This window comes from Schistocerca serialis, chromosome 1 (assembly GCF_023864345.2).
Source record: "Schistocerca serialis cubense isolate TAMUIC-IGC-003099 chromosome 1, iqSchSeri2.2, whole genome shotgun sequence".
NCBI classification, from domain to species: Eukaryota; Metazoa; Arthropoda; class Insecta; order Orthoptera; family Acrididae; genus Schistocerca; species Schistocerca serialis.
The window spans coordinates 337781268-337798148 of NC_064638.1; positions in this window are offsets into that span (position 1 = coordinate 337781268).

The following is a 16881-nucleotide window of genomic DNA, read 5'->3' on the forward strand; positions in this document are numbered from 1 at the left end:
GTATCAGTCTGCACTGAACCTGTACAATCTACAGCGAAGGAAGTGTTTATCTCCTTCAAAAATGAGATAATCGACTGAGAAATGAGGTGGAGCGACCGTGAATAATGGAGATACTATTACTAGTATTCGAGAGTAGTATGAGGATCGAAAATGAGAGCAATAGAGGCGAAAGTTTGCTGCCCAAGCTAGCGCCGTAATCTGTTTCTGAACGGTCTGCGGTTAGAGGCACGGATTCCGTGAACGAAAATGACAAAATGTTTGATGAAAAACAGTTTTTCTCTCTGAACAAATTACAGACTTACACGGTAGGTGGAAACATGCATGTGAAAACACGGATGACTCAGTTTAGAAATAACCTACCGACCTCATGGCTGGAATGGAGAAAATCAGAATTCACGAGTAGCCATTCAAGTGGCGAAGCTATTGTGAAGGTGTTGTCAATAATCAAAAACTGTGCAACCATTGCCGGATTCGAATCAGAAATTATGAAACTATACTGGCCTACTGCTGTGCAAAATAGAGTACGCTTGAGCAATAAGCTTAATTTTCTTACTAAATTCTGGACAAGTACTTCTATTAATTCTAGAATCAGAAGTAGCTATAATTCAAGCTTATGCTTCTCAATCGTAAGAAGTTTATATTCTAGAGAAGGTAATTAAAACTCAGCCGCTGGCAGCAACACGGTTTCAATCCTAGTTAGTGTACTTCGGTGAAATTCTGAAGATAAATCAACAACTGGACAAGCAATATAGAAACGGAAAACTAATTCAGTCGTTTGTTATTACCATGACGATGGAGCACAAAAGAACTCTCGTTTTTGTGTAGAAAAATGACTTGGAGGCTATCACATTAACATTAAAAGATCTGTATGAGATTGAGAGGGAAGAAAAGGCGGCGAGTGTTACGATACTTTCGAGAGGCAGCAATGTGGAAACTTGTGTGCTTAAGAGAGCGCAATTGTAAACGTGGGAGAGAGCGGTAACGGCAAACGGAGCCATAATCCAGAAAATACTTGGCTTAGTCCGCACCCGAGGTAGTCTGACGACAAAGAACCACAAGGGGACGAAATATCGGTGCTTCGAAAAGAGAACTAAGGTGGTGAAGTAGTAGAGTTACGAAACTGGAATTTGGTTTTCTTTACTTGTTCTGTTAACGGTAGCACTAGGGTATTTACGTATAAGTCGCGGTGCGATTTATTCTTAACTGAAAATAGTTAGTGTGTTGTAATAAGTGTTTTGTTCCTGAATGTTCCTTTGCAGCTTTGACCGCATTACATTTAATTAGTTGTCTGCGTAAGGCGTTAGAATAAACGCTCCTCCCAGTGAGATCGCTATAGATGTGTCAGAGAGCACACGTGATTTGCTTTTGCATCCACTTGGGAGAACGTTTGTTTTATTCGTGAGTGTATACATGTTTTCGACATTTTGTAGATTATGATGTGCAGCAGTGGGGTCCGAGAACCATCGGCAAAGCCTAATGAGATGTATTCATTCGTCTGTTCTCTTTCAGTCGCATTGCGCATACTACGCGAATAAATGTTTCCTCACAGTTTGCCTTTGTTTTGTACGGTGCCTCACGTTTGTATCGTTTGTTGAATGATTTATATGTCACAAGCTGCGACACGGTTGCGAATAAAACAGTGATCCGAATATACACTGTGTGATCAACAGTATCCGGACACCTGACTGAAACTGACTTACAAATTCGTGGCGCTCTCCATCGGTAATGCTGGAATTCAGTATGGTGTTTGCCCACCCTTAGTCTTGATGACAGCTTCCATTCTCGCAGGCACACTTTTAGCCGGGTGCTGGAAGGTTTCTTGGGGAATGGAGGCCCATTATTCACGAAGTGCAGCACTGAGGAGAGGTATCAATGTCGGTCGGTGAGGCCTGGCACAAAGTCGGCGCTCCAAAACATCCCAAAGGTGTTCTATGGAATTCAGGTCAGGACTCTGTGCAGGCCATTCCATTACAGGGATGTTATTGTCGTGTAACCACTCCGTCGCAGGCCGTGCATTATGAAAAGGTGCTCAATACTGTTGAAAGATGCAATCGCCATCCCCGAATTGCTCTTGAACATTGGGAAGCAAGAAGATGCTTAAAACATCAATGTAGACCTGTGCTGTGATAGTGCCACGCCAAACAGAAAGGGGTACAAACCCATACATGAAAAACACGACCACGCCGTAACACCACCGCCTCGGAATTTTACTGTTGGCACTATACACGCTGGCATATGACGGTGACCGAGAATTCGCCTTACCCATACCCTGCCATCAGATCGCCACATGGTGTGTAAGTAGGCTGTTTAGGTTTTTATGTTGCTAACGCCACGTACCGCTGTGTATGAAAATCACTGGCTGTGCTGTGTGCCGTCTGTGGATGGTTGGCATTGTTGAAATATTCTCTATTGTAGTGTTGAGCAGTTGGATGTGAACAGCGCGTAGCGTTGTGCAGTTGGAGGTGAGCCGCCAGCAGTGGTGGGTGTGGGGAGAGAGATGGCAGAATTTTGAGAGCGGACGATCTGGACGTGCGTCCATCAGAAAGAGTAAATTTGTAATACTGCATATCATGAACTGATATATATATATGATGACTTTTGAACATAATTAAGGTAAATACGTTGTTTGTTCTCTATCAAAATCTTTCATTTGCTAACTATGCCTATCAGTAGTTAGTGCCTTCAGTAGTTAGGATCTTTTATTTAGCTAGCAGTATTGGCGCTCGTTGTATTACAGTAGTTCGAGTAACGAAGATTTTTGTCAGGTAAGTGATTCATGAAAGGTATAGGTTATTGTTAGTCAGGGCCATTCTTTTGTAGGGATTATTGAAAGTCAGATTGCGTTGCGCTAAAAATGTTGCGTGTCAGTTTAGTGTAGATCAGAAAAAGTAAAGAGCGAAATGTCTGAGTACCTTCAGTTCTGCTCAGCTGTTTGAAAATCAAATGACGTAAGAGGTTTATCAGCACAGTAATTCATGAATTCTTCTAAGGGGTCGCTTCAGGTGTACCGTGATTCGTCACTCCACCGACGTTTTTCCACTGTTCAATCGTCCAATGTTTACGCTCCTTACACCAAGCGAGGCGTCGTTTGGCATTTACCGGCGTGATGTGTGGCTAATGAGTAGCCACTCGCCCATGAAATCCAAGTTTTCTCACCTCCTGCCTAACTGTCATAGTACTTGCAGTTTGGAATTCCTGTTTGATGGTCTGGATAGATGTCTACCTATTACACATTACGACCTTCTTCAACTGTCGGTGGTCTCTGTCAGTCAACAGACGAAGTCGGCCTGCCCTCTTTTGTGCTGTACGTGTCCCTTCACGTTTCCGCTACACTATCACATCGGAAACAGTGGAGCTAGGGGTGTTTAGGAGTGTGGGAATCTCGCGTACAGACGTATGACACAAGTGACACCCAATCACCTGACCACGTTCGAAGTCCGCGAGTTCCGCGGTGCGTCCCATTCTGCTCTCTCACGATGTCTAATGACCACTGAGGTCACTGATATGGAGTACCTGGCAATATGCGGCAGCACAATGCACCTTGTATGAAAAACGTACGTTTTTGGGTGTGTCCGGATATTTTTGATCACATTGTGTAAAGTAAATTGCCTTTATATTAGTACATGTTCTTGTTGAACAGATCCAAAGATGGTCATTATAGACCGAAACCGGTAGTCTGATGACAAAAAAATTTGTGACCACAGACGTAAAGGAAATTTGATCCGTGTGTGATTCGGTGTAATACTTTTTTTGTTGGATGTCGGATTTATATTATAAATGACAGACTTTTGGTGTCTGCCTCTTGAAAATGAGTTTAGTGGGGTGTGAATTTATGCATTAGACTTGAGTTTATGTTGCTGTTGTATGTCATGTGAGACTATGACACAAAAAAAGGTTCAAATGGCTCTGAGCACTATGGGACTCAACTGCTGTGGTTATCAGTCCCCTAGAACTTAGAACTACTTAAACCTAACTAACCTAAGGACATCACACACATCCATGCCCGAGGCAGGATTCGAACCTGCGACCGTAGCAGTCGCACGGTTCCGGACTGCGCGCCTAGAGACTATGACACACACGGCTAACAACGTAGGAGAGATTTGGGCGGCGATTTGCGCCTCGGGGAACCAGCTGAGATGACATGACTTTTTGTCATCCGGTGGTTATAGCCATTTGAGCACTGAGCGTGCTTGATGTTTGTTGTTGTGTGCATCAGCTATCTGTATCACACAGGCTATTCTGTTCCTTATTGAGTCAGAAGTATAAGATAAATCCATCTTACTAGTACCAGCCGCACAGCCTGGTTTAACAGTAAGGGAGCCAAATGTATAAGGATTTTTGGGGAAACGAGAACTTTTATTTCTCTTGTAATTGTGAAACAATCTAACATTCAATTTGCGCAATGTTTCGTTGCGGTAACCGTTTTTGCCTTTCTTAAAGAGAACTGACTTAAAAAGTAGTATAACAAAATTGTTAGCACGATCCCGCTAATCATGTACTCGTGTTAAGAAATAAATCGTTGCGTTCTATTTACGGCGTTGCGGTGCATTATGTTGATGAAGTATTTTTCTCTGTGAACAGTTCGAATGTTTTACAGCTAGCCGCGTCGCAATGTGAGCAGAAGTGAACCTAGAGTAGATGGCAGGGGAGACTGACCCTTCCTCTTTTGCCATAATGACACCCACATACCTTGTTATAGTTCCGGAAGCCGTTGTTTGGCCCTTGGGTTGTGTAACCCGTCAGGTCGAAGCACAACAGATGCTTTTGTCGGCTCAGACAGACAGTAGATTGAGTGTTGCTGCGACAATTCCTCTTCAGAGAAGGTCACTTTGTTACGACTAATAATGTCTGAGCTGTGCCTCAGAATTTTGTATTGTCAGCCCACACACGCTCTCATATTTGTACGATAACCTTTTGGCAAGTACATCACACTACGTTGATTTGCAACGTGACGCATAAATAAATTCAATGTACATGTCACATCTTATAACGAAGGCATAAATTCTCACGGTATGATTTATGCGTAAAATTTTAATTAAAACCATGTGTCTTGCCAAATGAGGCAGATACCATTTAATTTTTCTTGTAACTTGCTCATTTTTTATTTCGTTACAGTTTTGTGAACACTAACATATGGTAGTGACATTTCTTTATATTAATAAATTTTTTGTAATACACATGAACCACTGTCCTTGTGGGTATTTGTCAGAGTTCTTAAGGTGTTTCATGAGAAGAGATCTCAATAGAGAGAGAGACAACAATTACGGTGTATCACTTTTTATGGAAGGAAAATAGTTTATAAGTAAAAAATTCATTTGACTTCACATGGCGATGATGAGCACACGTTACTGATACCAAGTGGACAAAGGTCCCTGTTTTCTGGTTAAAGCTGAACAACACTTTTTTGTATGTGCTAATCGAGAGGTACCGTAGTTACCTTCTTTTTTTTATTGCCATTTTTATCAAACCGGCGACGATGCCTTGCTATATTTTTAATTTAAATTGATGTAAGACTGTCACAAGGCTCATGTTATAAGATTTGCGGTTCTGGGTTGAAGCATGTAATTTTCGTATCATGCCAATGTTCAGTGAGCATTGAGGACAGCGGTCATAAGAGCTTTGTTCTTTTCAAAAGGAGAAGCGATTGGGTGGTGTGACATTGCCATCACATGTCACTATAGTAAGTTTATCTTGCTGATTGTTGATTATGTTTGAGGACAGCTCAAGGCTGTCTAACTGTGGAGGAAGGTTTCAGTTTGCATTGTTGGAAAGCAAGAGGTCTTAGTGCCTTTCATAGCAGTTCCGCCATGACCACAGGTCTGCCACAAAGGCTCTGGTGGAAGCAGACCGGACTGCATTTCGCAGAAGCTTCTATACCAAGTCATTGGCCGTCCATTTCAATTACGAATACTGTTTTCTCCTTTCAAAGGAGTTGCCGCCAAGCTCCCAGAAAATTGCAATATGTGGCGAATTCACATCCCGGTACAAGAACACAGAAGAGAACGTTATGGTACTGATAACCTACCCCGTGGGAATTCTCGTTGTCTTTTCTCCAAAATCTGGTTAACAGATCACGTGAATCTTGTCCGACATCGTGCCTTGGCATGAAGGACTGTACCAATGAGCGGAACCTGGCTAGGCGTCAGTGCCAACCTTCTCCATACTAAAATGCGTGCAGTGAGCGAAAAATGGGAAATTCATGGAGGGTTCCCCTGTTTTCTGGAAAAGAAAGTGAGATTCTCGCTGGGCATTGTGGCAATGGTTGGTGATCGCCCAGCTCACTTCCCCAGAGTGGATTTTTCGAGAGCTGGGGTGTTAGGAGACAACGTTTCCGTTTCGGGATCTGCCGTGGATCGGTCGTCTGGATCTGTCCAGACGTCGGTGACGGTCATTCTCGGCCACCATTTTGAATTCGGTGTTGACTTGTGCCTTGGCGTAATTGTTCGGTGAGTTATAAATAAGTATCTCAGTTAGCGGTCAGTTTTATATGAACAGCTCACAATTTGCAGGAATTGCAGCGCATCTTAGATTGGTTGATTACTTACCATCTTTAGCGAGTCTTGAACCCGATTACTTTGCATTTGCTGGCTGTGAACGTCACGAAAGTTAGATGACGTTTCAAAGGCTCACATCCTTGTTTTGTTCCTCAAGACATCTACATCCCGGCGAAGTCTGTCGGTGTAAGTCTGAAACACCCTGTGTACCCCGTGCTCCTAAGTACCCTACGTGGAGTGTGCTGAAAGATCTTTAGAGGAGTTGGGTGTTTCCTGCTTTCTACCTCATAGTGCACTAATTTAATTAGCATTTTTATTTGGTCTTTAGACGAAATCGCCCATGTATAGCTTCTCTGGGAGAGCACGTATCTGTACACTGAGCGAGCATATAGAAATTTTGGTACAGTTGAATCAGCTGAAGCTAATACTCAGCTCGCTTCACGGATTCAGGTGGCTGCCTACAGCAACAGTAGGTTACAGATTGCCAGTAACAGTAGCTGCCAAGTGCTGCTGGGCTTGCCACTGATTTGAATTCTCAACTACCATTAAGTTTTTGAGGCCAGAACTTCACGCACGGGACTTTTCACGCAGGACGTGCAGAACGTTTGCAGCGTGCTCGAGGTGAGACCCGAGGCTGTTAGCGCGGCTCACACCGGCCGGCTAATATTGACACGTACGCCCTGCCAGACCGTGTCAGGCGTCGTCGAACAATTAGGCGCGCACGGTGGACTGCCGGCCCCGGCCCTGCGCTATTTACCCCGCTGCGCGGACGACCCCAGCCGCCAGCCACAGCCCTTTGATCTCGCGGGCCAGCGGCTAGCTGCGCATCCGACCGCTGCCATCCCCCAACCCCCCACCCCCACCATAACCCCCGCTGTCTCCGGATTAGCCCATTAAGCCCCGGTAATTACATCACTTATGTGCCTTAAACTTCGACAGGTCAAATTTCCTGCAAACGGGTTCTTATTTGTCGACGATGAATTGTCTCTCCTTCAAAGTGATTCATAATCTATTATCGTAATTGACAATCTGGTCATTCGTGTTTCGAGGCGGCGGTTATTGTTTCAATAATGCTTTCGGCATACCCTACGTGGGATATGAAAATGCAGTCGTTTCTCGGCGTTATACATCCACTTCCGTCTGGTTACCATACGTTGACAATGGTAGAATTTGTAAAGCTGTCTTCATTTCAGTGCAGAGTTGTCAAATTTGTGCTACATTTACCTAGGGTAACCCGATACATCGAGACCATCGCTGTTATGGACCTCCCTTCCCGACATCCCTACAAAACTGGATTTTGTCCCGATTTTGTAAAATACTGTCACGAGCTTGGCTCAAGTACTGGAGTAACGCCATCTGTTAGTGCAGTATGTAAATGCAGCCTGAGTTAGTTTTATTTATGTCAACAAGCTCAACGGTCTCAGCGCTTCCATCAAACCTACCTAGACCAATTTACCACTTGGTTTAACCAAGGCTCCTCCAGATCAATCCTTCAAAAACCCAGGCAATCATCACAGGATGTACCATCCCCTCCTTCTGGCTCCATGGTTTCTACCTCACCATTTATGACTGTTACGGCAAGAAAAAGGAATAAAGGTGAGATAGTGTTAATACTTTCATCCTTCTTTACCTCCTGTGCATTACTGCAGATGACGTGTCACTGAGCACATTTGCACTGTGCATGCAGTACACGGGAGGTGCCTAGTTGTTTCCACTGCCCTGTGTGGAATACCTAAGTTCTTGTACACTTCACTAACCTGCTGTCTTCGTGATGATGATGTCCCCAGCGCAGAAAACAGCACGCAGGTCGTAGATTCTTTTTCTTGAGGCTGAAATTAACTTCGCAAGGAACTGCTGCTACGAATAAACTATAACTCATTTGGGATGCCACTCGCGTTTTTATTGATATAGACACGAGAAACTGTTCTTGATCACAACGTACTGAACATATCTTTCCACAGTCATCACATCTGGCTAAAATAACATGAAATACATCCTGTCACAAACAACATGTCTGTCTACTGGAACCGTCAGAACTGGAGAATAAAATTACATGAATCAATACTACTATTACAGACAACATGTCTGTACCTAGCGACGGTCGGAACTGTAGAAAATAAAAGTGCATGAAACAAATACTGCTATAACAGACAGCATGTCTGTATACTGGAACGGTCAGAACTGGAGAGCCGGACTGCCCGGGACACTTCGCGCGCCAAGCCAGCAAGGCGTGACCCGAACGCCACCGAAGTGCATCGGCAGTAATCTCGTCAGTCTTTTGTTTTAGTAATACTTTGATTTTAATAATTTTGAAATGACTGTCGAGAGATGTTTATTTAAAAAATTGAAGTAATTTGGATGACGGGTTTAATTAATAATAGCAACTAAAGTTTAACGTTTTGGCGCCCTACCGCCGAACACAGCAGCCAATTACAGAGCAGCAGCATCATGCAGGCGGTCTTTCTCACGGGAATGGTACCGAATCTAACAACTGTCACCGGTACCTCATCCCACATTGCGTCATCTCTATGCTTCTTGCTTCTCCACTGCCCTGGGAATAGCTTCCTGGAACCTAATATGATGGCTGAATAAGCCAGAAATATTACACTGTTCTATCCAACATACTCTCACCTTGAAATGCCGTGGTCTCACCTTCGATCATCACCTCACCTGGACTCCACATTTCCTTAGCATCCAACACAAAGCCCACAATAGACACCACGTCCTGAAACTCTCATCTGGACACACATGGGGACTGCATCCTTCCACCATCCTTCATACCCACAAATCCTTGTTCCATCCCATCCTTTGTCGTGCCAGTGTCACCTGGATCCCCACCCTTCTGAAATTCTATAAAGCCCTCCAGATCCTTGAATGCAGTGTTCTCTGTCTTGCTTTCTGTACACGTCTGCTGTCCCCCATGAAGGTCCTCTATGACATCTTCCCTTTCCCACATCTCATCCTTTTCCTTGAACAGATCTGTATCCTGTACACCATGTGCAGTCTCGTGTCGGTGTCAGACGAGATGCGACAAATGTAGTGGGCCTCATTGTGTACCACGCCTAACCTTTTGCTATTTGTGCTCCTGTGGTGGGTACCCACAGATCGATCCTGTCCTGAATATCATAGACGACAAAGGGCTCAGGATCTAGCTACGTTGCCGGCCGGGGTGTCCGAGCGGTTCTAGGCGCTACAGTCTGGAGCCGCGTGGCCGCTACGGTCGCAGGTTCGAATCCTGCCTCGGGCATGGGTGTGTGTGATGTCCTTAGGTTAGTTAGGTTTAAGTAGTTCTAAGTTCTAGCGGACTGATGACCTCAGAAGTAAAGTCCCACAGTGCTCACAGCTATTATTATCTAGCTACGTTTAATAACATAGACTTCAGGGATGCTCTGAAAATTGCTCATAAGCCAACCTTTGCTTACGTCACATGGGGACAACAAGTTTTCTATTTTGGGTCGATAGTTCCTGCTCAAATAAACAACAGCACTCCGGATCACCAAAACAAAGATCTTTTTTTTTTTGTATCCCGCCTGGTAGGCGGCGCGTGGGTCTGCTCCTGTAAATTGAAGGGTAGGCCGAATGTAGGAAGTGAGTAGGAGCAGGAAAAGGTGAAATTCTCGGTACAACTTTTTACGTAACAGCACATTTAATAGAGAATATTAGTCAATGACATACGTAACTCACAAAAGTTACACAGGCAAAATCTGTAGTGGCTCGCCCACTACGAAATAGAAACAATGTTGCTTGGCCGTCTACTCGGAATCAAATGTGGAGCGGCGCTCGTAGAGGTGCACAGCGTCGGCTAGAGGGCGCTGTCGTCTGTGTCGGTGTCGCAGTGCCAACCTACGAACTTGCACCTACGTTGTAGCATCATAGCTATCGATATCACACTTTTCTCGCTGCTACCCCCGACAAGCTGACATAGTTATACGCGCACAAGTGAGATTGGTGATAAACGTGTGGATGAGCCTCTTCAAACATTGCTCACCAACCTTATCGATGGCAAACGAAAGTAGATGAACCCCTTAATGTATATGAGTGGTCTCAATAACGAAACTGCTGTACACCACGCAACATGCAGTCATTCTTGTAAGTAAGAATCCACATGTCCTGGTGCTCACAGGGTAACTACTTCGCAAGTACCAAATCAGTTACAGTCTCTAGTTCACAATGAACTAATCGACGAGTTAATAAATGCTATAGAGATTGTCGTTCAGAACAAGCGACGAAACAGTACTGTGAACGATAACGATATCAAGCTACTCGTAATAGATGTCTTTCTCTCCCATCCTAAATTATGATGCATATAAAAGCACTGCATTGGAACGCAATATCAGTTAATCCCAACAGAGAAGCTTGCAAAGAGAACTATTCATCAGTCAGCCTGATACAGTCCTGTTATGCGAAACATGGTTCAAGTCTCAGTAGGCTATTCAAAAAATGGCTCTGAGCACTATGGGACTCAACTGCTGAGGTCATTAGTCCCCTAGAACTTAGAACTAGTTAAACCTAACTAACCTAAGGACATCACAAACATCCATGCCCGAGGCAGGATTCGAACCTGCGACCGTAGCGGTCTTGCGGTTCCAGACTGCAGCGCCTTTAACCGCACGGCCACTTCGGCCGGCGTAGGCTATTCGCTTTAATAATTATTTCCTAAGGGAGAACAGTCTCGATGGGAAAGGTGGCATCGCTACGTTAGTAACAAATACGCTGCTGCGTAAGATTCAAGTTAAATGCCAGAAACAATTAAATCGAATTTGTTGCTGTGCAAATACAAGCTGCCCACAGAACCCATTACAGTAGTTTCTGTGTATAAATTTCCACAATATAGAATCGTGGCTGGCATGTTATAGGCGCTTCAGTCTGGAAACGCGCGACCGCTACGGTCGCAGGTTCGAATCCTGCCTCGGGCGTGGATGTGTGTGATGTCCTTAGGTTAGTTTGGTTTAAGTAGTTCTAAGTTCTAGGGGAATGATGACGTCAGATATTGTCCCATAGCGCTCAGAGCCATTTGAATCATAGAATCGTGGAAGATGACTCGAAACGCCTAATAAATCCGCTTCTGGCTCCATTTATAATAGTAGCGACCTGATTTCGCATCATGTTGTGTGGGGAGGATAGCAATGGCAAGTATTTGATGGATGTTATCGAAGACAATAATCTAGTGACAGTCAACGATGGAACTCCCACTATGGTGTCTACTGCCTTCCGTAGAAGTTCTGCAATAGATATAACGCTTTGCACCCCTTGTTTTACTGAACTTCCCAACAGGCACGTTAAGACTGACTAAGTGGGATCAGATCATCTCCCAATAGATTTCTTCATTAACATAAACGTTGATACTAAACAAATATTTTATGCAAATAGTAAGTGGAAAATTGCAGAAGCCATCTGGGACAAATATGGGGACACAGTTCTAAGACCTCTAGAAATTGTACAGAACAACTGGCGGGAAAAAGAAGCACACCAGATTTTACTAAATGCTATAGAAGCCGCAGCAGATATCATCATTCCTAAGAAATAAGCGATTACTGTTATAAGGCAACATTCTCCTCTCTCGTGGAATCACGAATGCTCGAGAGAAGTTGCAAAACGCCATCTTACTCTAAAAACCTATCACCAAAATCCTGATTAGGATAATTACTTGGAAATGAGTAAAGTAAGTGAGCTGTAAACAAATTTCTGGAAAAAAACGAAAAACTGATTCCGATAGTGTTCTTCACTGAATAATGCAACCAGTATGTCCAATATGTGGTATAGAATACAGGCTTTAAGAAACAGCTGTCTGCCATCGACTCATCCTACTACAACATGTTGGACAGAGGGACATATCGATACGCTCGCTCCTCCAACGGTCCCAATCCGACATTATGCACCTTCAGCTGAAGAGGACAATCGTCGTATTGTATCTAAAGAAGAACTAAATGATGGTATTAAAACATCGTGTGATAGCTGTGGTATTGACCCCATACATTATCCTATGCATGAGAATCTGCCCATGGAAGCAGAAGATTTGCTATTGTTCATTTCTAATCAGTATTTGTTGAAACAGGACCTATTGTAAACGAGGAAGACGCAGGTTATGACTGCAGTTCTGAAAAATTGGAAAGATCTAAATATCTCCTCTATCAACCGATAGTGTTGTCGTCTTATATTGCAAAAACGCTGGAACGAATGGTCAAAATTAGTGGATGAACTAACCTCTCGATTATGTCCCATAAATGTTCGATGGGATTCATGTGGCTTGAAAAGTGTAATTTAATGCTGACAACCTGTATTTGGTTGCTATGGACATCATCTCAGCCTTTCATACGAAAAAACTGGCGTCGCCGCTTTTCTTGACGTTAAGGCAGCTTATGATCACATGCAGATACCGATTCTTTTGAACAAACTGACGGATCTTGGTGTTCCTTCGAGGCTGATATATGGCATCAGTTGCCTGGTCGCTCAAAGAAAAGTCTATATAAGATTTAAAGGAAACATGCTCGATCCGTTTCTTTTCTCTCAGGGCCTGCCCCACGATGCAATTTTGAGCCCTTCTTGTATACTCTGTATACGTATGGTTTACAAAGAATAATCACTCTCCCGACAAAATTTTTACAATATGCAGACGATGTTTCTGTTTGTTCAACTGCAGACTCATAAATTTGGGCTAAAACGGTGTTACTGACTTCTACAGAACACATCGATGAATGGCTGTCTAACAATGGAGAGATCGGCTGAGAAATCGGTGATCGTACCTTTTTATAAATCGAATACTGCTTGCATTGTTGATCATGCCACATACTGAAAGTATACTTTCCAGATAAAATCTCATACTCTTTTCCTCGGTATCATATCTGACTCTTATCTCAGCTGGGCGTCTCACAAACAATCTATTGTTGATATATGCGAGTAAGGAAAAATTTAATTCGCTCCCTCACTCGTGTACGGTGAGGGGCACATCACAGTATTCCACTCATGATGTATCGAGGGATTATTCGACCTAGACTGGACTATGGTTGCATGCTGTATCAGAAACCGCCTAAGACTTTTTTTTTTTTTTTTTGAGTCATCAGTCTTCTGACTGGTTTGATGCAGCCCGCCACGAATTTCTTTCCTGTAACATGTAACAACCTTTTCAACTCAGAGTAGCACTTGCAACTTACGTCCCTAATTATTTGTTTCACGTACACCAATCGCCGGCCGGAGTGGCCGTGCGGTTCTAGGCGCTACAGTCTGGAGCCGAGCGACCGCTACGGTCGCAGGTTCGAATCCTGCCTCGGGCATGGATGTGTGTGATGTCCTTGGGTTAGTTAGGTTTAATTAGTTCTAAGTTCTAGGCGACTGATGACCTCAGACGTTAAGTCGCATAGTGCTCAGAGCCATTTGAACCATTTTTTTGTTCACCGATCTCTGACTTTCTCTACAGTTTTCGCCCTATACAGCTCCCTCTAGAATCTGGAAGTCATTTCCTGATCTCTTAATAGATGTCCTATCATCGGTCCCTTCTTCCTGTCAGTGTTTTCCACATATTCCTTTCCTCTCCGATTCTGAGCAGAACCTCCTTATTCCTTACCTTATCACATCATCTAATTTTTAACTTTCGTCTCTAGTAAAATGGTTCAAATGGCTCTAAGCACTATGGGACCTAACATACGAGGTCATCAGTCCCCTAGACTTAGAACTGCTTAAACCTAACCTAAGGACATCACACACATCCACGCCCGAGGCAGGAATCGACCCTGCGAACGTAGCAGCCGCGTGGTTTCGGACTGAAGCGCCTAGAACCGCTCGGTCACAACGGCCGGCCGTCTCTAGCACCATGTGTCAAATGCTTCGATTCTCTTCTGTCCAGGTTTCCCCACCGTCCATGTTTCACTACCATACAATGCTGTGCTGCAAACGTACATTCTCAGAAATTTCTTCCTTAAATTAAGGCCTATGTTTGATACTGTTAGACTTCTCTTAGCCAGGAATGCCGTTTTCCCCAGTGCTAGTCTGCTTTTCATGTCCTTGCTCGGTCCGTCAGCGGTTAGTTTACTGTCTAGGTAGCAGAATTCCTTGACTTCATGTACTTCGTGACCATCAATCCTGATGTTAAGTTTCTCGCTGTTCTCATTTCTGCATCTTCTCATTACTTTCGTTTTCCTTCGATTTATTCTCAATCCATATTCAGTACTCATCAGATAGTTCATACTATTCAGCAGATCCTGTAATTCTTCTTTACTCTCAGGATAGCAATGTTATCAGCGAATCGTATTATTGATACCCTTTCTCACTGAATTTTAATCACACTCTGAACCTTTCTTTTATTTCCATCATTGCTCCTTCGACATACAAACTGAGCATTAGGGTAAAAGACTACATTCCGTCTTACAACCTTTTTAATCCGATCACTTCGTTCTTGGTGGTCCACTCTTATTGTTCCCTCTTGGCTCTTGTACACGCTATATATTACCCGTCTCTCCCCATAGCTCACCCCTATTTTTCTCAGAATTTCGAACATCTTGCACCGTTGTACATTGTATTTAAATTTGCTGGTTTTATTAAAATAGACAAAGTAAAGCAATTATAATTGCCTAGATCGCGTTGACTATAAAACATTAAAATGTGGTGACTAATTTCACTTTAGTAAGCAGCCGTCTTCAGGTCAGTCATGGTAAAATATGTGTCAGAATACAACGAATTGAAAACCTTGTATTGTGTATACAGCTGGGAACTATGTAAGCTATGTTTTGTCTTAAAAATAATTTCCCGCAGAGTGGAAAGTCGCGTCCTATGGCAGATGACAACGAGTGGGACAGCAGAGGCTGAACCACAGCACATAACAAAGGATGCAGTGACCGTGAATAGCCTCAAGCATTTAGTTTAAGGTCTTCTTCAGATGGTCACCAGCAGAGTCACATGCCCTCTCCACGCAGGCTTTATACTGACAGTCTCTCACCATTCCTGCTGCCCTTTTTTGTATTCGTTTAGTATCCTCTATTGTCTTATTTGGTACAGGTCCCACACACTTGAAGGTTGGCACTTCCTTTACAACTTCGCTGCTTTTACCTCGTATTCTACTAATCCATCGACGTCTACGATCTGCTTTACCTACAACCGAGTCTAAATGACGGGTCCATTTCTCTACAATCTGTTACTTCCAGATCTTTGTGAGAGCTGACCGATTCCTACTGCGACTCATTGATACTATTAAGTACAAAACTTTACCTTACAAAACATTTTAGCAGACAGCCAATCCTTGCACCACTCTGAATCTTGTCAATGTCTTACTAAACGTTTGTGCGGCATTTTTCAGGCAGTACTTCGTTACAGGTAACTGCACCATTTGGCAAAATCAGAGGATACACCTTAATATTGTCTGCTAGATGGTTAATACAGGGTGTCCCGAACCTTTTAGGTCAAATTGGAACGGATGGTAGTAGGTTCACACCCGATTATATTGAGATAGGGAACAATGCTCGGAAATGCTTATTTATTGTGTAATGGGCATAAGCAGCGCACACCACATAGCAAGAATGTTGATCATAGTAATTGTTCAAAACGATGATCGCCAATCTCAATGCATTTCTTGCAACGGCAAGCGCAGTTACGCTCCACTCTCGCAAACATTCCGGCTGTGTGTTGTCCACTGGAACAGTCAGCGGGTAATAAACAGCGTACACCCCTGACCACCAAACAGACATGCTATACACAACTTTCCTCAGAGCACGCATGTCATGGGACTACGAAATGTATCGCACCGGCGCGTTAACCCGTGCGGCGCGGGAGCGGTCTGAGGCGCTGCAGTCACGGACTGTGCGGCTGGTCCCGGCGGAGGTTCGAGTCCTCCTTCGGGCATGGGTGTGTGTGTTTGTCCTTAGGATAGTTTGGGTTAAGTAGTGTGTAAGCTTAGGGACTGATGACCTTTGCAGTTAAGTCCCATAAGATTTCACACACATTTGAACATTTGAACAGAACTGCATGAGTCGTTGCCATGCATGCATCGAAAATGGCGGTCGTCACTTTGAACAGTTACTATGAGCTACGCTGTTATCACGCGTGTACGCTGTGTATGTCCATAACACAATAATTACGCATCCCTATCTCAATATAATCGGTTGTGGACTCTTTGTCACCTGTTTCAATTTGACTCAAAATGTTTGAGACACCCTGTGTCCACAGCTCGTGGTCGTGCGGTACCGTTCTCGCTTCCCGCGCCCGGGTTCCCGGGTTCGATTCCCGACGGGGTCAGGGATTTTCTCTGCCTCATGATGACTGGGTGTTGTGTGATGTACTTAGGTTAGTTAGGTTTAAGTAGTTGTAGGTTCTAGGGGACTGATGACCATAGATGTTAAGTCCCATAGTGCTCAGAGCCATTTGAACCAAGACACCCTGTACATGGATACCAAGGGTCCCA